The following is a 23873-nucleotide window of genomic DNA, read 5'->3' on the forward strand; positions in this document are numbered from 1 at the left end:
ATTAGTATTCTTGGAAGCGGACAAGCTCTCTCATCTTTTCTTGAATTTCCTGTTATGTTTTCGTTCATTTCGTTGTATAGTAATCGTATTGACTTTTGTGTTTCCTTGACAAAACCCTAGGACCTATGCAATAATTGAAAAGAATTTAGCCTTATAATTATACAGTTAAGATAGATAAGAGTTTATTAAGTAGAAAACGTTACAAAATTTATGTTATCGCACAATTTACAGAATATGATATAAATCTTAATTCTACATCATTATATTTGTATATTTATCACAGGTTTGGTTTTTTAACCGATTTTTTCTTTTTTTTTTTTCGAAGGAAAAAACTACTATGAAAAACCTCCGCTATACATCTTACAAGCTAGGGTCAATCTGTACGCATTTAAGTACCAGGGCCTAATTGAACATTAAGAAAGTTCAGTTATTAGTAGATTGTCCGAAAAACTGGAACGAATTTTGAATCTTTTAGTCAAATTTTGTATTTGATCTGACAAAATCTTAGTTTTTGATTCATCATGAAGCTTTCTGGTGGAGAAATGCCATGGGAGTCGTAGCATCATTTTGAGTACCTTATTTTGGCAGATTTGCAGTTTCTTAACATGTGACTTTGCGATATTACTCCAGGCTGGACAGGCATATAATATTATTGGCTGAAATATAGACTTATAAATTATTAGCTTATTTTCATCACTTAAGCCTGAGCGTCTATTTATTAGGGGATATAACATTTTAATCGCCAAATTTACTTTCTCCTGTATGTACTTTACATGATCGCAAAAAGATACTTTTTTATCAAAAATCACCCCCAGATATCGTACGGTATTGGCCCACGGGATATCATAACTACCTAATTTCAAACCTGTACTTGGTATAAAACAATGACTTCTTTTTCTAGTGAAAAAGATAGCTTGCGTCTTACCAATGTTTAATTTTATTTTCCAAGTACACAAGTAGTCGGCCATGTTTTGTAGTGCATCTTGAAGTTTGGTTACGATTTGGTTACCAAACGCATGCGAATAAAATATGCCAATGTCGTCTGCGTACATGGCATATGAACAGTTGGCTAATTTGGGAAAATCAGAGCAATAAATAATGTACAGTAAAGGACCAAGTACCGATCCCTGGGGAACTCCAGCGGGTAATTCGATCATGTCAGAGTATTCGTCATTCAGAGACACGCAAAAGTAACGATTTTTTAAAAAGCAATTTATGATTTTTACTAGTGGTAACGGAAATTTTAAATTTATTAATTTGTAAATAAGACCATCATGCCATATCGAATCAAAAGCTTTCTCAACGTCAAGAAGCATTAAACCGGTTGATTTCTTGTGATCGAAGTTAGATTTGACGTGATTATAGATTCGTTTAATCTGATGAGTCGTACTATGATGTTGCCTAAATCCAAATTGCTCGTTTGGTATAATCTTATGGGTGTCTAGGAACACGGATATTTTATTTTTGATAATTTTTTCAAAAACCTTGCTTAAGCTGCTTAGAAGACTAATAGGGCGGTAGCTATCAGCTGCGTTTGCTGGCTTGCCCGGCTTGCGAATTGGAATTATTTTAGCAGTTTTCCACGCATTAGGGAAATATTGCAATTTGATGCAAGAGTTTATCAAAAAAGTAAAATATATCACGGCCTCTTTGGGTAGGTATCTGAGCATAATATTTTTTATTTCATCATGCCCTGCAGATTTCCTCAGTGGTGCATCATGCAGAAGATCCTGAACATAATCTGAATCCACGTATTCAGTTAGTGGAGTGTCTCCTTCTTGCGAATTTAGTTGGTTTATAGCTGTTTCAACTAAATTTGAGACGTGTGGAGATCCTAGTTGATTGGACACCTTATGATTTTCTAAAAAGTTATATGCAAACAAATTTGCTTTTTCGTGACTTAAGATTAATGTCTTATTTGACTCACGCAGTGGTGGGATTTCTGAATGTTTTCTTCGCATTATTTTACAAATGTTCCAGAATGGCTTACTTCTTTTTTCAATTGAACTAAGTACTTATACAGTTAAAACTTTAAGTTAATCGCTCTCGGTTTGTCCAAGTCATCACACCGACTTATTTGAAAAATGTATGCAGCTTCGAGCAAAACGTGTTTTAAATTTTCGGTATTACATAGATTTGTGAGCGTGAGAAGCTGTGCGAAAATTAAAAACAGTAATACTTATACATATTTTTCATCCTTATCCTTTGAGTACATAATTTTTTCCGTATTAGAGCATCTTTTAAGTAAACAAAAACCGATTTTCTTTTAATTTCTATCTAAACCCTTTAATGTGGCAATTAGTATAAACTCAAAACTAACAAAAAAACAAAATAGATATAGTATGTAATATAGTTTGTTTGAATTTTATGCGCAGAGCGCTACTCTTCCAAAATGGACTAGCCCCGCACTAGGCTTTAGATGACCTGTTTAACTACTGGGCTTTGTAAACTACTAAGTATGGACAGAAATAGGCACAGCGTATGTTCTTGTATATGTGTAGGTTTGTATGAGTGCATATTTGTTGCAGCACCTAAGGGCAGTGCTCATTTTCATTACTTTCAAGTGCCTGAGTGCTCTTGTTGTGCGTTTTGCGGTTGTTAAAGTAACGAGCTAAACTTAGGTGCTCCACAACATACGCCAACATTAATACGTATAGTATATGTATGTGTGCAGTCTCTCAAATAAATGGTAGCAAATGTTTTTTTGTATGCATGAAGAAGTCTAGAAGTGCAACCTGAGAGTAAATATTACAACTACTTTGTAAGTTATTACATAAACATTTTAAAAGCAAAGCAAAGTAAAGCAAACCGCAGTCAAATAAGAATAGAATACTTGTAAAAACATTGTAAAGATATATTTTAAAACAAAAAAAATAAAACTTACTTTCACTTGCTAATATTTGGGACTTTATTAGCTCACAAATTAACATTTTCGTTAATTTTGCTCGAATTCTCAAGGTTTTTTTTAAGTAAAAATAGGAAAATTAATATTTAGAAAATATTCTTTGAAATCCTTGACTTATTATTAATAATTATAATGTAATTTTATTGAGTATTATTTCATCCTCTGTTAAAATATAGTTACCCTGGTACTTGTGCCGCTTTTTAATCAGTGCTGAGCAGGATAGTAAGATGATAATTCAATCTATGATACAATGTCCTGTCAGAAATCTTGTGCCTATTCTTATTTTCATACAATATTTAAATCTGTTTTGGTTAAAGTTACCTTTTTTTATTATTTCATGGTAACTAGTAGATATAAGTAACAATTTGTTTAGGGTTTGGCGTTATACAAATGAATTATGATGCTCTTTGCAGAGTAGTTGGCTGCTGCGTGAGATGATGCGGCTATTTACGCTTCAATCTTTCTTTCCAGCCTTTACCTATGACTGATCTTGATTGCGATAAGCTCATCAGATTGCCCTAGTATATCTGAAATATACTGTTATATGTTTATTCATGCGAATAAAAGTTCTAAAATAAATTGATACATCTTCCGGGTAGATTCCTTTCAGTCGTAATTCTGCATTTTCAAAATTCTGTAAAGAGAAATAATGTTAAATTGATATTCTGGGTATTAAAATACTGTACGTAAGTTCGTGATAGGCCATAATTTTGTATTCTTAAAGTACTTTAAACCAAAAAATAAATTCCAATGAAAACATAAGTATTTATTAAAAACTTAAAAATAAGTGGAGCCGATATGCAATTGACCAATAATACATAGAAATTAATATACATATATTACATATTTGTATACATATATTATACAGAATTGCGATAGTTATACCAGCTTTGATCACTTTTATTATTTTTGTAATATATTATTATTTCATTGTTTCTTTATAAAACTACTAAGTAATTGGCGCGTACACTTCTGTTATGCCGACTCCAAACGGCAAATGGTTTACATGAGGAGCTTTTTCGGGGCAAAAATACACTTACCTGCCTTTTTCTATTGTTTGATGTTCATGCACGGAGATTCGAACTTACGCACTCCCAAATGGTAGTCACGCACCAACGCATTAGGTTACGGCGGCGTGATACTCACATCCAAATTTGTCTGCAAAACTTCGACATTTTGTTAGATTTATTTAATTTTTTTTTTTCTCTAAAGACTTCAATCACTGTAGTAGTGTGAGAACTTGTACTGAACTCAGGTGGTGGTGCTCAAGTCAACGAAAATTCATTATTTTTATGCAAAATTTGAAAACATTGGATGTAGTATTTCTATTTTCTATCCGCCAATTGTTTGCTTGTTATTTGTGACTTTTATGGAGAGTATTTTTATGGAAAAAATTAATGACCTTTAGTTGATACTTACTAATCGCTAAGCGATTTAAATTTTTCGACTCTTATTTATCTTTAATAAATTTACTTTATAAATTACCGTCATATTAATAAAAAATCCTCTACCTTAAAATCATTTCATTCATTTTATCGCCACGCAAGCGACAACAGATACCACACTTAGTGAAGCATTGGGAGCCGCGTGCACAGGTGGCGTGCAAATAACAGGCAACATTAGAAAACCAAAATTGCAACCGCAAAAATAACATAAACAGTCGAACACATACATATGCATAGCTAAATATGTGCCGTAGGCGAAAGCTGAATTAGTGAATTTAATTTCTGGTTCAAAACTAGTACGATTTCGCCAATTGCGAACCACATCGGAACTCATATTGCGAATCGGCCTCAGAGAAATTTCAGGTTCTCAAAGTATTAAAGTCAAAGCCAGTGTTTAATTGTAAACAATCGATCTTGTCGCAGACTGCGAACGTAACGCTGTAGATGGTTACATCTTCCGACGATAGTCGAGCTGAAAGGATTGTTCTTACATATTATACGATACGTAATATTTATAAGATAAGTAAGTTATTGTAATATATAAAACTTAATGAAATATAAACTGTTAAGTTTTTAAATTGAAGTGCAATCATTAAACAAATTAAGACCGAACCCTATGTTCTATACTAACGACTACTATTTTTCTCATAGATATATTTAATTTACTCAATTTTATATAAGTAAACTTGTCGGCCACCTATGACGTGAATTCTCCGTGCACGATATTTTGACAAAAAAGATTGTGAGTTCCTTCTGACCACGGAACCGGCGCCAGTTGGACACACCAAGTGAAGCCAAGCCCTTCTTCATCTGATCTTTCATCCACAGAGAAGGCCTTCTTCTTCCTCTGCTACCACCAGCTGGTACCGCATCGAATACTTTCAGAGTTGCATCCATTCGGACGACATGACCCAGCTATGTCGTCGTAAAGCTCATACATTTCATCGTTCCATCACCTGCGATATTCGCCGTTGCCAGCGGATATTGTCATCGTCCAGGCTTCTGCGCTATACGTTAAGACGGGCTTCATGAGAGCCTTGCAGAATGTTAGTTTAGTTCGTTGAGAGAGGATTTTCTACTCATTTGCCTACTTAGTCCAAAGTAGTACTTGCTGGCAAGAGAGATTCTACGTTGGATTTCAGGCTGGCACTGGCAGGCGACTATACGATATAAATTCATATTATGAGTGCCAGTATACCTTTGAGTCTGTTTGAAGTAGTTCTATAGAGAATTTTGAAGAGGTTTCAAGCATTCCCTAGGCTAACATGCATGTATCCTGTCCTTTAACTACGCTTGAGCTATCAAGCTTGAATATTAGCCACCGTTGGTATTCTCTCACTCGCATTATCGTACCATTTTTCCCATTCGTTATTTTTAATCAGTACAGTACAAATATCTCCCTTTCCTTATATCCTTTTATACATTAAGCCTCAAGTCAAATCGGCGCAGGTTGGGCGAAAACATTAATTTTCATTGTTGTAAAGGCTTTCTGGCACAAATAGACAAAAGTTGCTTGGAGTTAACAAATTTCTTGTTGGAGGACGGAGTCTTAATCGGTTATTGTCCCACTGCAATACATGGGATATGACTCAACATAATTTAGCGTCCCTTCGACGGTAGCTGTATGGTGGATATTGAGGATATCTACTCCTAAACTGTCCTGTTTACTCCAAGCTTGGACTATTAAGGCTCTCACTTGTCTAATAATCACGCGGTATTTTTCCTTCCAAAATCCCAAATAGTTATCATTTACCTTTATTCTTTTTTCATTCCCTAACCCTAATTTCTTCCAAATGGTATCACAATAAGTAGGCCAACCTCCCCATTTCTTTTATGCGCAATTCCTAACTAGTTGCCATTTGTATTTATTCTTTCTGTTTTCCTTATCCTTAATTTTTTCCAAATGCTTTTTTTCTTTTTTGGGCAACTGCACTTTACCAGACACTGTTTTTCTTCAACCCTATGCTTTCAGTCTTTTCTATCGTAAGGTTCTTTCTAATCCTGATTCATGGGAATATATACTGTCAAACTGAATATATTTTCCAATCAGTTCGACAGACGTTAGAATTATCTCAGTATTTATCTACCCACAAGCTGTCCAGTTTTCGTGAAGCTAAGTTTTGGTAATTCGTGCTCTAATTTCCACTTCAATGTGTGAAGTTCTCAGCTCTGGATGTCAGATGCCTGCGAAATTTCTTTATTAGCACGCAGCTTTCCGCAATATTATCTTTACTTCCTTTTCTCTATATCACAATGAAGGGTTACTTATAATCAGCTATATAAGTATTCCAACCTTGCTCTCCCTTTCTGTGGAATAACCTAATCATTCCTACCCAATCACTACATCGTTTTTTCATGAACTGTAATCTATCATTATTTCCTATCACTGGACATCATCTAATATTATTCGAAGCAACCAATAACTAAATCTAACACTGGTTCCAAGCTGTACATAAAGGAAAGAGCACTGCTCAGATCTCATCTATAGAATTTACTAAAAAAGGATAACAGCGAAGCTAAATACTACTTCCACTACTTCCTTTGCTTAAACAAAAAAGAACAGATACGCAAACTAGTCAGATGCCCAATTTCATCAGAAGCAAACTAGTTCGATATTAGCGCATTTCCTTGCAGGATATAAAATAGTTGAGTAAGACAAATTCGAATGCATTTGGAAAAAGCGCTACTAAATACTATGCGCATGTATCGTAAATGATGACGACAACTGCCAAATAGTATCATCAACAACAACAATGCGTCTGGCAGCATAATGAGTATACAACTTGTTCAACGCTGGCTTTGGCATGTCGTTATCAACGACTCTGTTGTTGTCATTGTCATCATTGTAGTTGCACTTGTCATTGCGCACTTGCTGACTATTGCTTACACGCATACGCACGCACACTACTATACACTAAAAAAGTAGTAGACATGGAGGTGCACACAGTAAACTTTATTTTCATAGAGCAATGAAAAGCTTGCCATTTTCACTCATGTTGCATTGCAGACAAACATAGACACACATGCATACCTACTTTCACAACACATAAAACCACTCATGAAACATTTTATTTTCATGTTTTTTTTATTTCTCTGTTTTTCTGTTTTTTTTCTAAATTTTTTTCCTTCGAATGGCTCATGTCTGCTGATTGCAACGCCCTAACGATGACAATAAAAATGGCTTGATTGCATTAATGTCTAATTTTTGGTGGTTACAGTTTTGCAACATAATCACTGGTAGTAAAATTGCCACATAATCGCGTGTGGTGCCGCATACAGCAATACAACGCATTCGCTAAATGTGCACAACACAGTTGACACACGTATCGCGTGATTTTATTATTTCTGCTACAAAAAAAGTTGTCAAATAATTTATAACGTTAATGGATTCTATGTGAAAACACCAACTGATATAAAACTAACATTAATTGTTATGTTGAATAAAAAAGGAAACATCTGTGCGGATATGTGATATATAGAAATTTCATGCACACATACATACACAACCGCACTTATGATATACGGATGTGGCACAGGAAATATTTAAAATAACCACGGAAACCGTCAACATTAGTTAAATTTCAGTGTGAATTACTATCAGCGCAGTTTTAGTTTGTCAGAAAGCTAGGTGATAATTTAAAAAATGATGGTTAAATATGGAGTGCACAATTTTCAATAAGTTCCTGAAAAAAAATATTATCTACAATTTTTATGAAAGTGATATTTTTAATATGAAAAACTAGCGAAATACTCTTCGCACAGAAAATTAACCAAAAATTGAAAATAACCGGGCCTTTTATCAAAGTGCCCATATTGCTTTTTATTTTTGGATATAAAAAATTTAATAAAACAGTTATACTGTTGCATAAAATATTTGGGCAATGTAAATATTAGTAAAAATTTTATTTGGCTTGCAGTCTTATATTTTAATTTTTATCTAAAATGCTATCATATGCACGTAGATATGGAAAAAGTAGTGAGTGAAGTGCTCCGGTAGTTTGCTTTTAATAAATAAAGTTTATTAGCTGAAGAAAAAAAGGTAGGCTGCAAATCGAGCATCGAATATTATATTATTTGAACTTTGATACTGATAAAAACGTTTCAGTATCTAAAATTAAAAAAAGTAAAGTATTTAAAGGAGATCACTTATCTAATTTAAAGAGACACATTTCGCCCCAAAAGCATATTAATTGAAGGAAAAAAATCAATGAACATAGAAACTTTGAAAAATAGGCTTTCATTAAATTTAAATGCTACTTATTATACAATTTGGAATTTTTTTTCCATCTGTACGAATTTAGGACAATTTAATTAAAAAAATAGGACGAAAATTAACCATGATGTTCAAAACTTAACCACTTTTTATATTATCCATTTTAAATATTATTTAAAAAAAAATTATGTATATATATATTTTTCTACTTGTACTTCCCCTCCTTTTTTATATGTTAGCTCATGTCCAATTTGTTTTTTTTTTTCATTTTTAATTAAAGAATATATCAATTAATAAAAATCATCAATGGAATATGGAAACGGTGGATTGCCAACATTTATGATTTTTCACAAAGTGTTTCCCATTTCACAAAATATAACAACTTTAACTTTTTAGGTATCCAAAAAGGATACAAGTTCTTTCACAGTACATAGAAATGCCCTTAAAGCGAAAGAAACTAGAACAAACATTTCTGTAATTAGATATCTTATCTCTACTGAGAGGGTGCAATCCGGTTCCACCGGATGGGCATGCATTAACTTCCTCAAGCTAACCGACGCCAGTTGATCCCACCAAGTGAAGCTAAGTCCTTCCCCACCTGATTTTTTCAGCGCAGAGGAAGCCTTCCTCTTCCTGTTATATAAAAGCCTCCTCTTCCTCTGCTACCGATGGTACCGCATCGAATAATTTCGGAGCCGAAGTGTTTGTGTTTATTCGAGCGACAATGAAAGCATGGACTTTTATTCGCTGCGCTATGTCTATATCGTCGTAAAGCTCATATGGAATTTTTCTCTCAAACATTCCAAGGGACGCCTGATCGGATATTGTCATCATCCAAGCTTTTCTGCTATACGTTAGGACGGGCTTGATGAGAGCCTTGTAGAGTGTTTGCTTTGTTCGTCGAGAGAGGATTTTACTACTCAATTTCCTACTTAGTAGAAAGTAGCACTTGTTGGCAAGAAACATTCTCCGTTGGATTCCAAGGCTGACATTGTTATCGGTGTTAATGCTGGTTCCTAGATAAACGAAGTATTTTACCACCTCGAAATCATAACTGTCAACACTGACGGGGATGCCGATACGAGAATGCGTCGACTGTTTGTTTGATGACATGAGGTACTTCGTTTTGTCCTCATTCACCACCAAACCCATTGGTCATTGGTTATTTAAAGTGACAATTATTTCATTAGTAACGAGACAAAAGAGTATGCAAAAAAGTACGCAAATGTACCTATATTACCATTTTGAGATTGAAACAAGTTTATATATGTATTTCTTAATCTCGCGGAATTTAAGCGTAAAGTAGTAGGTATTAATATATATTCAGTTATGTTTAAATAAAAATCAAATAAGTCGGAATAACTTTTTAGAACAGCGACATATTATACATATGATCAGTATTTTAGAAAGAAAACAAAAACATATCCATATTTGCTAAAAAGTTAGTCAATGTTATTTTTTTCTACTTTAAATTGAGATGTTTCTGCCTCCGTTAAATGACTTCGTAAGAAATTAAAAATTCTGAAATAGCGTCCCGTAAAATGTTAACCGTAATGGCGGCCGACGTAGATGGGCGGGTTGGTTTTTTTTTTTAATACCGGTCGCCCTTCGGCAGACAGTGGCAAACTTCCGAGTGAATTTCTGCCATGAAAATGTTCCTACGGAACAAAATATCGGCCAAATGGCCACCGTGGCCTCGGCGGCACACCTCCATCCGTTGGTCCAAATTTTCGATCACGCTGAGGCATAATTGAGGTTCTATGCAGTTAATGTGCCAAATTATCTCATCCTTTAGCTCTTGAATTGTTGCTGGCTTATCGACGCACACCTTTTCTTTCAAATAACCCCAGTTGAAGTCCAACGGTGTCAAATCACATGATCTTGGCGGCCAATTGACATCGCCGCGACGTGAAATTATTCGGCCATCAAATTTTTAGCGCAAAAGAGCCATTGTTTCCTGAAATTGAAAAACGTCAAATGAAATGCAGAAAAAAACTTGGCGTTTCGGTGTGGTTTACATTCTACATCGGCCCTTAAAATTTAAACACCCTTTAGAAATAGAAGGCTAAATTGTCATTTGAGAAAAGAAGATCTGACTTCAAGCCATACAAATTAAGACTTTCATGATTTCGCAGCAAAATATTATTTTCTCAACTCTCGTCAACCCATTCGAGTATGGTGGCCGCATAGATGTAGATATTCGTCAAAACATCTGAGCTATTGTTGTGTGTTTTTTTTTTTTTCAATTTTGATTTAAATGTTTATATAAAATTTGTAGTTTAATAGATATCTTGTAGCTATTTCGAGAAATAATTAACTAAATTTAACAACCCGAATAAAAGCAAATATAATTTCCAAAATAGTTCCGAGAAAAGTGTTCCGCAAATTGATTATTTTCTCGATTGAAAGTGACTTAGGCGGCTTCATAAGGCTTTTTGGGTATTCAACAGATGCAGCATAGTATTTCAAAAGCACCACTTGTGACAAAAATGTTCGCGATTTAAAAAAAACACGGTGAATATGCAACAAATTCGAGTTCTATTTCGAAAGCGTAGGTTAGGTTAGATGATTGCGGCCAGGTTTAAAGGTCTACCCATTGAAGAAAAAGTAGGTAGAAAGAAAATAAAGATAGGTAACTGCAAGATCGAACGATAATCAGATGATTAGACTTTTGCAATCGCCTCGTTCTTTATATACTGCTGATAATAATATTAAAGGATGTTGTGAGGGTAAACAGCGATATTAATAGAACATCGATAAACATATCTTAGCATACATCATTTTACTTAGATCGAATATTCATATCAGTTGTTTCAAGTTATTTGCGGTAATTTATCGCTCTTTCAAATGCCAGATATTTCGAAATTATTTTCCCCATCGACTAATATACAATTTGTGCTAGCCAATTTTCAAAGCAAAGTGCTACGTAGTTACCCAGGCGTCCCATTGCTGTAATTTCAAATATAATACAGATATTTTCTTTCATGTTAAAAATCAATACGAAATCTTCTTAGAGCACAAAGGCTTCGAATAGCGCATAGTGAATGCCGAATGTCGTTTGCAAATCAAATACCCTCATTTCGTTCGTTTAATAAATCGAATTTAATAAAACAAAAAGCGGGGAGCACACACAAAAAGAACCAAAAAAAGAAAAATAAAAAACAAAAACAAGCAGAATAGAAAATATAAAGCACAAAAAATCCCAATTTATTTTGCTGTCGTGAACATCCGCGATAGCAAAGTTTCCCCAGCAAAACGGCAAAACGACAAAACGACAGCAGTTGGCACGATTTCACGGTGGGAGCAGCTACAGGAGCATACTGGGCCAATACTACTAGCAAAAGGATGGCAGGTGAGGGTAAAGCATTTATGTCAGTACAGCAGCAATGGAATGCCATAAAGAGTAGTTGAATGCGATCACGATATGACAATCGAGCCTTATAACATGCCGCCGTACAAAATGAAACATAAAAAAAGTTCAAAATGAAATTCGATGAGAAAAAAGTTGAAATGAAATAAATTTTGGCTGCAACGCTGAAAAATGTAAAATAAAATGTCGAAGATGAATTTACCAAAATGGTTATTACTTAAAGTTCTTAAATCGAAAAGTAAATAACGTGAGAGAATGTCATGTGACGCGCAACTGTGGCATTTAGGGTTTAAGTGGGTCACCAACTGTCAAGTCAACAGCCTTGTTTGTTGGCAGTACATCCTGATAATTTGGTAGGGAGGACAGAGTGGCGCTTATGGTGGCAAATGTCGTAGCCTGACAAGTTGTCATTTAACTGAAATCGATTTGCTGGAAGGTGTTTAAAATTTTATAGATTTGGTTGAAAATTAAATGATAGTGGAGCATCTCTATTGATTGTCATTGGTCAAATGAAGCACTCATACACTGGAAAAAATTTTACAAAATTTTCAATTTATACAAATATTACTGTCAGCTTTTGGTTGGTTGGTTGGCTGGTTTAAGGGTGACCCCGCATCGGAGTGCCACATAGACCACAAGTTGGGTCCGTTGTGTTGCCCTAGAGCTCATTATTTTAAATGATTTCCCCACCTAACCGAGATTTTTATTGTAGATCTTTGTCAAAGCTGTCAGCTTTTAGTGTTAAAACTTTCCACGGGTTCTAATTTATTTATTTATATATTTACTCAATTAATAGTCTAAAAAAAATACAGTATTTTTACAGACTATGAAGCTTAAAATTAACTAGTTTCAATTGTAATGAGTGAAAGAAAAATATAACATTTCTTATAACTTACAGAGGAAGATTAGTAATAATACTAAGAATTTAGTTCAACAATTCATTTAATAACAATTTGAAGTGGTTCTTTGTTAAAGGAAAATCTAGGCAAGTATAATTTGAAAGGGAACTAAATTCTCCCAGAGCTCTAGAAATCGGAGTATTGGAAGCATAATTAGTTCTTATCATCCCTAACCAGAAAAAATCATGACTCCGTAAACTTCGCTGAGGAATATTGAAATTGATTTTCTCGAGTAGCAATGGGGAGTCAATGACCCCGTTGGTCAAATCGAAAAGGAAAGTAATGGAAAAGTAGATCTTCTAATATCTAGTGATTTTAGATTAATGAGCAAGCACCGACTTTTATAGGATGGAATTGGATCAGTGAAGTTTAAAGAATGCAAAGCATAACGCACAAAAGCTTTCTGGACACGTTCAAGACTGCTAATACGACAAACATAATATGGTCTCCAAATAAAGACGGCGTATTCCAACTTCGAAAGCAACAGGGACGTATGTAACTAAAACGTCGAATAAACGCAAGTACGGAATAAGGCTTTGAAATGGTGTAATTTAATTGACTTTGCACCAAGATCACTAATTTCACTTCGATTGGACAAACTAGAATAACAAATGTGGTAGGAAGTGGGCATAAGAGATCAAGATTTAGAATAAGAAACATGAAAACACTTGCTTATATTTAAATCTAACTTATTTATTTTACACCAAAAAACCAATTTTAATATTATTCCGTTGAAAAAGTGCTAAAATCCGTAGTGAAATTTTAGCATTAGTGTGGATTATATTTGGTATTTTAGCAGTATTTTATGCTTCATCAACATCCCACACGTAATAATATAACGGATTGACATCGGAGCAGATAGAGGGCCAACTGTTAGGAGTAATGTGATCGTACAGATTCTCAGACATCCAATCTTGCATCATCTTTACCTTATGTGAGGCTGTGTACACATGACCTCATGCATGTACGCGGCTTATTCGAAGCTTAACCGATGCTTGAGAAATCTCAAAGTAAGCAGCTGAAGTCCTTGACTAAAGAAGTAGGGTTTAGTTTTTTATCACTTATCACTATGGAACCCATGACTGTTTCCGAAATTTGGTATGCATGCCATGGGAAATCTCATGAGATCTTCTTTTTTTATCCTTCTCCTTTCATTTAAAAAACCCAATGGTTTTTCGGACTTTCGTAATGCCACCTTGATATTTCGTTTACTGATACATAAATTAATGCCTTCATATATTATACGACTTGTAACGAATGTCTTCGTTGATGACCCGATGAACAGTGCATTTCGAAACATGAAGATTTCTCGATATGACTCTTCTTGAGTTCGAAAGGTTTTTATTTATAAAGCTCTAAACTTGTGTACTGTTTCTTTGGACCTGTGATGTACACCACATTTCCAGTGTGGCTTAAAATTACATGGTTCGTTCGTCCATTCAAATTTTTTACTACTTTTTCCAATAAATCTGGTGTCAATGATGGCTTGAATATGCTTCCAACTTCCATTCTCCGTAACGGCAGCTCCTTCCTTATTTCGAAAAAAATAAAGACCGATGATACTGCTGGTGCTCTATGAACTTCTCAAACAGATTTTTGTTTTTACAAATCAAGTTTTAACAATGTGGGAGCATTATTCTGCCACTAAATTCGAGTATCTAGAGTTATCTTTAAACGATTTCGAAATACAATCGCGATTTTTATTTTGCCTATTCTGAAGAATATTCAGTAGACAAGTTCATACTTTAAAAGAAAGACCAACTACAAGCAACTATATGCATCTCTCAGTTAAGGTACAGCCGCTGGTTTTACCCTTGCGGACACCTGCTTGGGCCAGAGCCACCTCCCAGGCACGTCAGGAGACACCTCCTCAATTACGTCGACGAGATCCAGGACAAAACGAACAGACATCTACTGGACCAGACAGTGTTTAGACATTCATCGGGAGACCGGCACCACCTTCTTAAGCTTCCGACCACCGAATGCCGTAAACGGAGTCCAACCACCCCCTACAGCAGATGAAGAGCTCCAGATACCCCGGCAGACTCGCATAATCTTGGCACAATTACGTTCTGGATGCTGTAGCAGACTAAACTCCTACTTATTCAGAATTGACCCCGACATATCAAACATATGTTCTGCATGTGAAGGTACCTCGCCGACACTAACCACCATTTCACATGCCCTCAAAACCCACTCACCCCTCACACCCATTCACAACACCCCTCTCCCTCTGAAACCTGTTGAAAGAGCATGTTTCCTTGGACTACCTTTAGATGAGTTAGACGAAAACGACCGGTGATATACACTACACTGACAGGACTTGTATTACTGCTACAACAACAACTACATCTCTCAGTTAAAAACCTTCGTACTCTTAAGAGTTTGGATCGGACTTTCGCCGATAAACCAGTGAAATTGCATTATTAATAAATTAAAAGCATCAGGATGATCAACTGACATAAAAACCCAATCGCAACTCCAAGGGTCCCGTTTAAAGAGTCAAATCTGTTACCGGGCAGAGTTAGCCTATGAAAGTTCTGCAAGAATAGTCGTTGTTGTTTTGATTATTTTGCAAAGGATAGAGATAACTATAAAGATGGAGATAGTAGTGGTGCTTTTTCATAAATGCAATAACTTCTATCCGCCAGTTACAAGCACCAAGTGAAGCCAAGTCATTCTCCACTTGATCTTTCCAACGCAGAGGAGGTCTTCCTTCTTCCAGCTGGTACCACATGGAATACCTTCAGAGCCGAAGGTTTTGTATCCATTCGAATGGCATGATCCAGTAAACGAAACCGATGGATCTTTATTTGCTGCACTATGTCTATGTCGTCGTAATGCTCATATACTATAGCTCATCGCTCCATCGCCTGCAGTGCTCACCGTCACCAACGTGCAAAGGTCCAAAAATGCTCCGTAGAATCCTTCTCTCAAACATGAAATCCTTATTATACATATGAAATTGCATAAAATTACAAAAACTAGATTTCTATGTTGAAAGAGCAACTCCAACTTATTCTAATTTTCCAAAAAAAAAAGGAAAACGAAATGTTCTTCTCAATTCTTTTCACTTATTGTAATGACAATTATCCCCTCACCTTGATCTTATGTCTCACTTCTCCTTTGAAATATACCTACATACAACGACATAAGCATAAAAAAATATGTATATACTCATGCATTTCTGGCAGCATACATTCTAGTAAAATAAATATTTTTATTAAGGGACAACGAACTCAAGCGCTTGTCTTGGCAATTCTTTTCACTGTCACTCAAGTGCAAAATTATTTCAGCAAATATTTAACGTTTTCATTACAAGTTAACTGCATATTTGCATTCCGTAACTCGTTCAGATGTGTCTGCTTTTGGGGGCTGGTATGGTGAAAATGGCAAAAAATGCCTTTTGTGAGATTTAACCTGGAGAGAAGTTAGCATATATATATATACATATATGTATGTGTGTGCGCCTGATGGCAAGTAAGAAACTAGAATCACCCACTTACTCAGTTACTCTCAGAAAATAATTTTCAAAGTGTTACATTAGACTAGAGATTATAGTGAGCATACATGAGCTAACCTCAAATAGACAGAGATGCCAACACCAACACCAACGTTAACGTCAACGTCAACGGTAACGCCAACGCCACTTAAGTGCATATTCATTTTTTGGCAGCATTACAGCTAAATCGTAAATTTTTGCAACACTCATACTAACATACACTCGATAGGTAGTATGGTAGTATGTCTTGCTGCCAACCAGGTACACATTTTATTTTCTAAGCGCAGCAAATTGTCAGTGACGATCGCACAGACGCCAAAGTCTTGCTTCTTAACCGGAAATAGTATTCCACAATGCTCTATTACTTGCACGTTAGCATGCATATATGTACATGCCCACACTCAATGTGTATGTGTGTGTGCTTTGTGTGTGATAAGTCCTGTGCGGTAATAATACTGGAAATTAAATTTAACCCACAAATACCTTTCTTAGTAATATAGAAATGTGCAAATGCATACATATGCATAGAATAATATACTCGAGCTCATTCGTCTCTAACATACTTTTGCACATATTTTACGTATAAAGTGCAATGAAAACCGAAGGTAGGTAGGCACTTCAAACCAAATTCTACAGCAAAAGCTTAGTTGAATTTAAATGCGCTCGTGGTTGCATATAAACCATATATCACTTATAAATTTACACACATACATGCACTCACCCACAAATACATATATATCCGTGCATGTGTATGTGCCACCCCTTGCGGAAAGACTAGCGACCCAAACGCGACATACTCTTTTATTTCCTTAACTGAGAGCATAAAAGCAAGTGCTCGTTTATAAGTACCTATGTGAACACATACATGCATGCATGCATAAATAAGCTCGGATGACAGGTGATTGGGATATGCGGGCATATACGGAATCAACGTGGTTGTCTTGACTAAAGTTACATTTTCATATGTTCTTGTATACTTCACAGGCTCATACGGAATTTTAATGGTGAGCTGTGTTTGTGCTATTCACGCATAACTATGTCTTCCTGCAATCTAAAAACATATTTAATAAGCTCCGAGCTTGCTCATAGGCACCCATATACGCAGTTATATAGGTATACATGCTTATGCCACTAATACGGCAGGAGTATATTTTATAACTTCATAATTTATGGAAAAGGTTGTAGTTATGTAGATATGTATGTATATATGCAGTTATATGAGTATGCGCTATGAGTGCTTTATGCAATTTTATTTTACGAGTAGATACTTACTCCAGGTTGAAACGTTTGCAAGTGCACGCTAATAAAAATATGCGATGAAGTAAGTAAAACGTTTCCTACAGAGACTTCGGCGTATTTCTTTATTTAAGCGCCTTTAATAATTTCGAGTTTCTTTTTAAAGAATTATTTCTATGCGTAATTTATTTAGCAGTAAGGCTTTTCTCATTTTGGACACAACTATTATAGCAATATTTTAAAATCGGTTTAGGACTTCAACTACTTTTGCTAATTACTGAGCATGTATGCGCACACATCAAGCAAGACCTAAGCCGGGCCGCACAAATAGTAACGGTTCTAGTATAAGTATACTTCCTAGGGGAACGGCAGAAAAGGTAAAAAAAAGGTTCAAAAGAAATGACTTCAAGTATTACAGCATAAATTCTGTTATACAAGTATGCATTATCCAATTTAGAAACATAGAATAAAAGCCCATACAAGATAACTTAAAAATAAGTAAAGCATTTGAAACTGTATCGAAAACTTTGGAGAAATCCGTTTAAACGTAAGCAACCTGAACGCCATTGAAAAAATACGAAATGCAGTATTCACTAAAAGCAACAAGATTCGTAACTATAGGTCGGTAAGAAATAAAGTGGGGAAATCAAAAATTTTGACTCTCAAAAACTGTTGGCACAATAGATAGCTTAGAAATAGGTCTATAATTACAAACATCATTCTTATTACCAAACTTCTGAATTGGGCTAAATTAGGTAAATTTCTAATTATCCATGATTATGCCAGAAGATAATGACAAATTAAATATTTTTTAGGGACAATTTTTCAATAAAAGAACTGAAAGCCTATCATTATCTGTTCTCGCAGACGCTTCAAGATTGTTAATGCTAGTAAACACATAATCAGTGGAAAGGCTTAGCGAACCAAAATTTAAAGCGGAATTAAAGTTATGGGTGGAATCGGGCGAATAATTTCTACAATTCCTCAGAAATGAAATTGTACACGAAAAATTCCGGAAACAAGTTGACAATATCATATGTGGTACTAGCAAACTTAATGTGGTAAAATACTGCCGAGGGCATGGAAGATTTCGAATGCATTAGTAAAACGGTGGTTGCAATAATTGCGTTCTGGTAGTGTTAGGAGTCAACCCATATAACCGCCACGTCCGGATTAACAGTTAAAAAGATTTTTTTGTGCAGCACTAGAAATGGTCAGAACTTCTTCTTTCTGGATGATGATAACATTTTTCTAGATGGGCCCTTGGTGTCCAATGATTGAAAGTCCATCGGCTTCGTTGATTATTTTCAAACCTTCCCAGCCTCAAATTATTCGAAGTAATTCCTCCTCTTTGGATGGCAGAAGAAGAGCAAGGCCTCCTGAAAATATCACCTGACGAAAGCTATATAGTTCTATACTTCTAAAAACGGATGTACATGCTTGTGCAATGATAAAATTATTCCATATGGTAAGCTCGTTTAAATCTTATGAGTTCTAATAGAACTTCCATGCCAATGAATTTACGTGTGTCTGTTATATTTGTGATTAATAAATAGCACAATTTTACATCAGTCAGTCACTCATTAATATTAATCCAGCTGATGTGTCCTTTATATAACTTTCTTCTTTGATCATTGAGACCCCTCTATGAAAGTGATGAATATTTTACTCGGAAATGTTGAGGATGGAGCAAACTCATAGCAACCTCATTCTGAAATGGCCTGAACGTTTGAGTCTATTTTGAGAAATATGGTTCCGTTGCCTAGCTGGTAACTTATTGGATCTAAATGGGGCAATCATCTGAATGTACGGGGCTATTTAATAAGAACGCTTATTTTATTTAGTGTTTTTTTTATTTCATCATGTATTTGAGTCTATGACATTTATGTATGAACACAATGCCCACCAAAACTCCTCTGGCAACACAGCGAGCATATATCAAAATATTCCATGAATTTTTAAAATAGTTTGGCTTTTGAATCATTAATAACGCGAATGATTTTGTTATTCAGCTCTGGATCATGCGGCATAGGTCATCATTTTCACGTACCTTCAGGAGTAGAAGTACATATATACAATAGTAAGGGCGCTGTGATCTATCAAGATGACAACAAGTCTCGTATAACTTTAACAATGCATTCATGACTAATGTGGTTTTATTAGAATTTCACAGAGAATTCTTAACCGATAAAACTCCTATCAGTACAAATCATGGAACAAGCTTGGAGTTAGACATAAAGATTCGAAATTCAACGTTTAGTTGTCAGAGGACTCTCCAATTCATTTCATTTCATTTATTTCAATCTATGATATGCACAATCTTGCAAGCTAAATTATTATCTTTTTAATATTTGATTTTACAAGAAAACGATGTGTAATAATTAATTAAGAACTTAGTAGTTAAAAAAATTAGGCAAAGAAAAATAAATTTGAAGAAATATTAATATATTTGTTAATGTTTGTGAGCAAATTCATTTTACAAACACGCATATTTTGAATGACATCGTGAAGTTGAAACATGATTTTCCGGAATTTACAGCATTAATTCTATTTCGCTGTATCTATATTAGTTATAGAAAATTATTTACTTCTGGTCTAACAACAAAGACTCTCGATCCCTATGAAAAATGCTGATGTTAAATTTTGTTTAAAATCATCTGCATAAAGAATGGTGTTCTTGTTGTTTTCATCATCTTTTAAATTTCAAATATCCAAATCATCTGCCTCTGCTTCAATAAAATCGTCATAATCAGCAGGAAAGATAGTCGAATCAGTTTAACTAATCTCGCTTGTGTTTCCGTCTGATTAGTCGGGTCTTAATTGGCGTATCCATTTTGATTTGTTATTTTTGTCCAATAATAGGAACTTTTTTTTGAACCTTAAGAAGAGTGAGCTTAGCAATAGATAGGTTTTTGTTTATACTGAGCTGCCTTCTTTTATTTATAATAATTAAGTAGGCCCCATTCAAATGCGTCAATTGTAAGACATAAGCTCTTATTTACTTAATTTATTTTTTTTTTTTTTCTAAAATACGTTGATATCTTCAAATTAATATAGTATTAGCCTAATAAATATCGCTTTGACATACTTATTCAATCCACTTCACAAATCGTACATATTATTGTCAAAAAATAACAGAAACTTGAGTAAAATGAGAAAAGTATGTGCATCTTTGCAAATTTTCGCATTAGCTTTCAGACTTAGGTCTTATTGACAAGTCTTGGCAATTTATTTTTTTCCAAAATAACTTTAATTATTTTTACAAAAACCAAGTTAATATAAATTTGAAATTAAAAAAAAATTAACAATTTTGTATCAATAGAATAGAAAAATATTAGATAAGTGGTTTTATAGTCCACTGAACTTTGAAATAGTAAAGTGCAAGTTTGTAGTGTCCCAAAAGTTGCGTTGATTTTTTTTGTTTTTTCGCTGCTGGTGCGGTATGTTTTTTTTCATATAAAAAATATATTTCATATATCATATATTATATTTCTAAAAAAATTATTAAAATAAAAAAAAATAAATCAATTGTCAATAAGCTCCTGGCTTCAGTTACTTAATGCTGTGTGGGTATACACTTTAAAAGATACGTTGTATACCCGATAATTGCATCATTTTACTTACTTGAGCAGAGAAGTGAAGAAGAAAATTATTTAACTTATACTTAAGTAGCACAAATATAAACGGTAACGTCAATCTCACTGAAAATCTCTAATAAGAAAATAATAAATGAATTATGCCAAGCTGGATTTTAGGTAATCTCTATGCAGAAAAGCAACGATTTTAAGTGTACACATATCCATCCATATCATATGTAAATTATTTTATCTGCCATTCAACAGCATTCAACTGACTTTCTCACACAACAGACACAAACGTTTAGTTACGTGTAAGTATTCACACTCATACACATGCAGACACTTAAGCTAACAATTTGTTAAAGTAGAAATGTACAAAAGTGCGTACAATGACTTGAAATTTGTTTATTTTATATGCATTTGCATACTTTCTAAACTTTTGGGATAAACTTACAACCAAGCTGCAAATCCTTTACGCACATTTCACGCGGTTACATACAAAATGCTATAACGACTGTGCATACAACTGGGTTCACAATAATAGCAACGCGACATATTGAAAAGTTTTTACTATTTATTTTTTTTTTATTTTTCCTTAGTTTTTTATGAATCTATTGTTAATACTAAAGGGTGATCAGATTGGACTTTTTGCAATAGTGTTTTTTGACTAATTCCGCATGACTACTTTCAAACTAAATACATAATTTTTTTCAGTATTCATGACATTTCGTCATGGAAAGACTTACGCCTCAACCATGTTTGCAAATCGTTCAATTGTATTACGAAAATCGACACTCTATGAAAAGTATTCATGGCGAGCTTGGACCAACTTATGGTGTTCAGCGATGAGGCACATTTTTGTCTTAAGAGCTGCATCAATAAGCAAAATTTCCGGATTTGGACTGAAGAACAACCTGAAGCCATTGCATCCATTGAAAACACCCTTTAGTTGGGTCAATATTACTAACATTATTCAAAATATACCGACCGAAATCCTCTAGAGAGTCAATCAAAATTGGTATTTAGAGATGGTCTTTAAAGAAAATTTCATGAATGGTTCTACACAAAAATAATAAAACTTGCAAAATCAATTTGAAATTTCGAACTTTATGCAATTTAAAGTCCGACACCTTTAAACCGATCACCCTTTATAACCGGAACTATATAACTTCAAATTTCAAATTTGAACAAAATTCAAAAAATTAAAAAAAAAAAAATCTAAAAGTGTTCATAAATTTTTCAAACTTTTTAATCAGAATTTTCTTGTGCTCTTTCTCGAAATTTTGTATGAAGAAAAAATGCATGAACCATTAAACAAAAATTTATCTAAAACCACTTTATCATACAATATAAAAACTCAATTTACTATAAAATTATATCGTCACAGTTTTTCTAAAAATGTTGATTAAAAAAATTGAAGTTTTGTTTAAAATTAAATTATTAAATTAAATTTTGTACAAACCCCGAAACTTTGACTTATACAATTTTTGTTAATGTGAAACTATGTCTTATATAAAAAAGTAAAGATATATAAATGAGACAATAAGAAAATAATGAGAACTTTGCTATAAGTCGTGCTGCTATTATTGTGAACACAGGTGTAACTATTTACACACGTACATACAAATATTTAAATAAATATTACCTGTAAACACAACATCACTTAAATCTATGCTTTCAGGCATGAGAAGGCATGCGTACCTCACATTGGTATCACTGTCGATTTGTTTCTTTATTCCATCATCACGCCCAGCCGTGCCCTCAAGTCCGCATCCTTCCCTCCTACTCGTATCAACTGAAATGGCAGCGAATGTGCTTAGAAAGAATTGTGTATGTTTGCTGTTGTGATTTCCGTGTCGGGAAGTGTTTCTAATTTCCGTTGACTTTCTATGTTGCCATGGTTTTGTTATGTATTTACTGTAAGAGGATGGCAGCGACAAACCGTCACTTTTGTGTTTGTGTGACCGTGAGCGTAGCGTTAAGAGAAACTTCTTTCCATCCATTCCACCACCAACAGGTTGACTTTTGGCGCTTAAAGGTCTACGATTTTTTTCTATTTTTGATATATGTACGAGTATGTATGTGTTGCTGTTCAATCTTTTTTGGGTGTAGTACACTTTGTTGCGACTTTTTGTTCCGCGTTGATAGATATCTTTTATTTTTAATTTTTTCTTTCTTTCTCTGACCCTAGAAATGCAAATTAATGAATGTGAGCAGCTTTTGAGCAAAGCCCCTTTTTCTCACTCGCATTAATTCCTACAATTATACCTACATATACATGAATACATAAGTGTGTACTTTCATAATCTGTTTGTTAGCTTGTTAGACAGATTTGTCAACTGAGCAGATATCCAGAATGAAATAACGAGGCGTAAAAAACTTCTGTTCTTAATTTTAGGGCTGTTTAAAAGAAACTTTAAAGCATGAAATTCCTTTACTTATACAGGCTCTGCTCAATAAATTATAACCGCAAGAAAAATTTAAATTTGTTTAAACTTCAGCAGGGAAAGTACTTAAACCTAGTAGGTGTATGCATTCTGAGCAAATAAATTTTTTACCTATATTATTATATTTTATTATATGGTAAATAAATGCATATATGTATATGCAACCCTTTTAAGTTATAGTTTTTCAATTTAGATCCCACATAGAAAATTTGTTTCAATAATTTTCGGCCATTTTAATGAAAATTTCATATTTCCACAGTAAAACGACCGCCGCACTA

General features: G+C 34.3%; 1 protein-coding gene and 1 long non-coding RNA gene across 2 annotated transcripts in view; one reads left to right on the forward strand and one right to left on the reverse strand.

The window, feature by feature from the left end:
* Window positions 1-23873, forward strand: part of LOC129238919 (innexin shaking-B) — a 234272-nt gene that overhangs the window by 55436 nt on the left and 154963 nt on the right. The window lies entirely within an intron of this gene.
* The window catches only part of LOC129238920 (uncharacterized), a 56713-nt gene continuing 36046 nt past the window's right edge, over window positions 3207-23873 (reverse strand). The window contains exon 2 of the long non-coding RNA XR_008581813.1: window positions 3207-3539. This is a non-coding gene — a long non-coding RNA (uncharacterized LOC129238920). The remainder of the gene's footprint in view (window positions 3540-23873) is intronic.

Source organism: Anastrepha obliqua, chromosome 2, assembly GCF_027943255.1.
Source record: "Anastrepha obliqua isolate idAnaObli1 chromosome 2, idAnaObli1_1.0, whole genome shotgun sequence".
NCBI lineage: Eukaryota > Metazoa > Arthropoda > Insecta > Diptera > Tephritidae > Anastrepha > Anastrepha obliqua.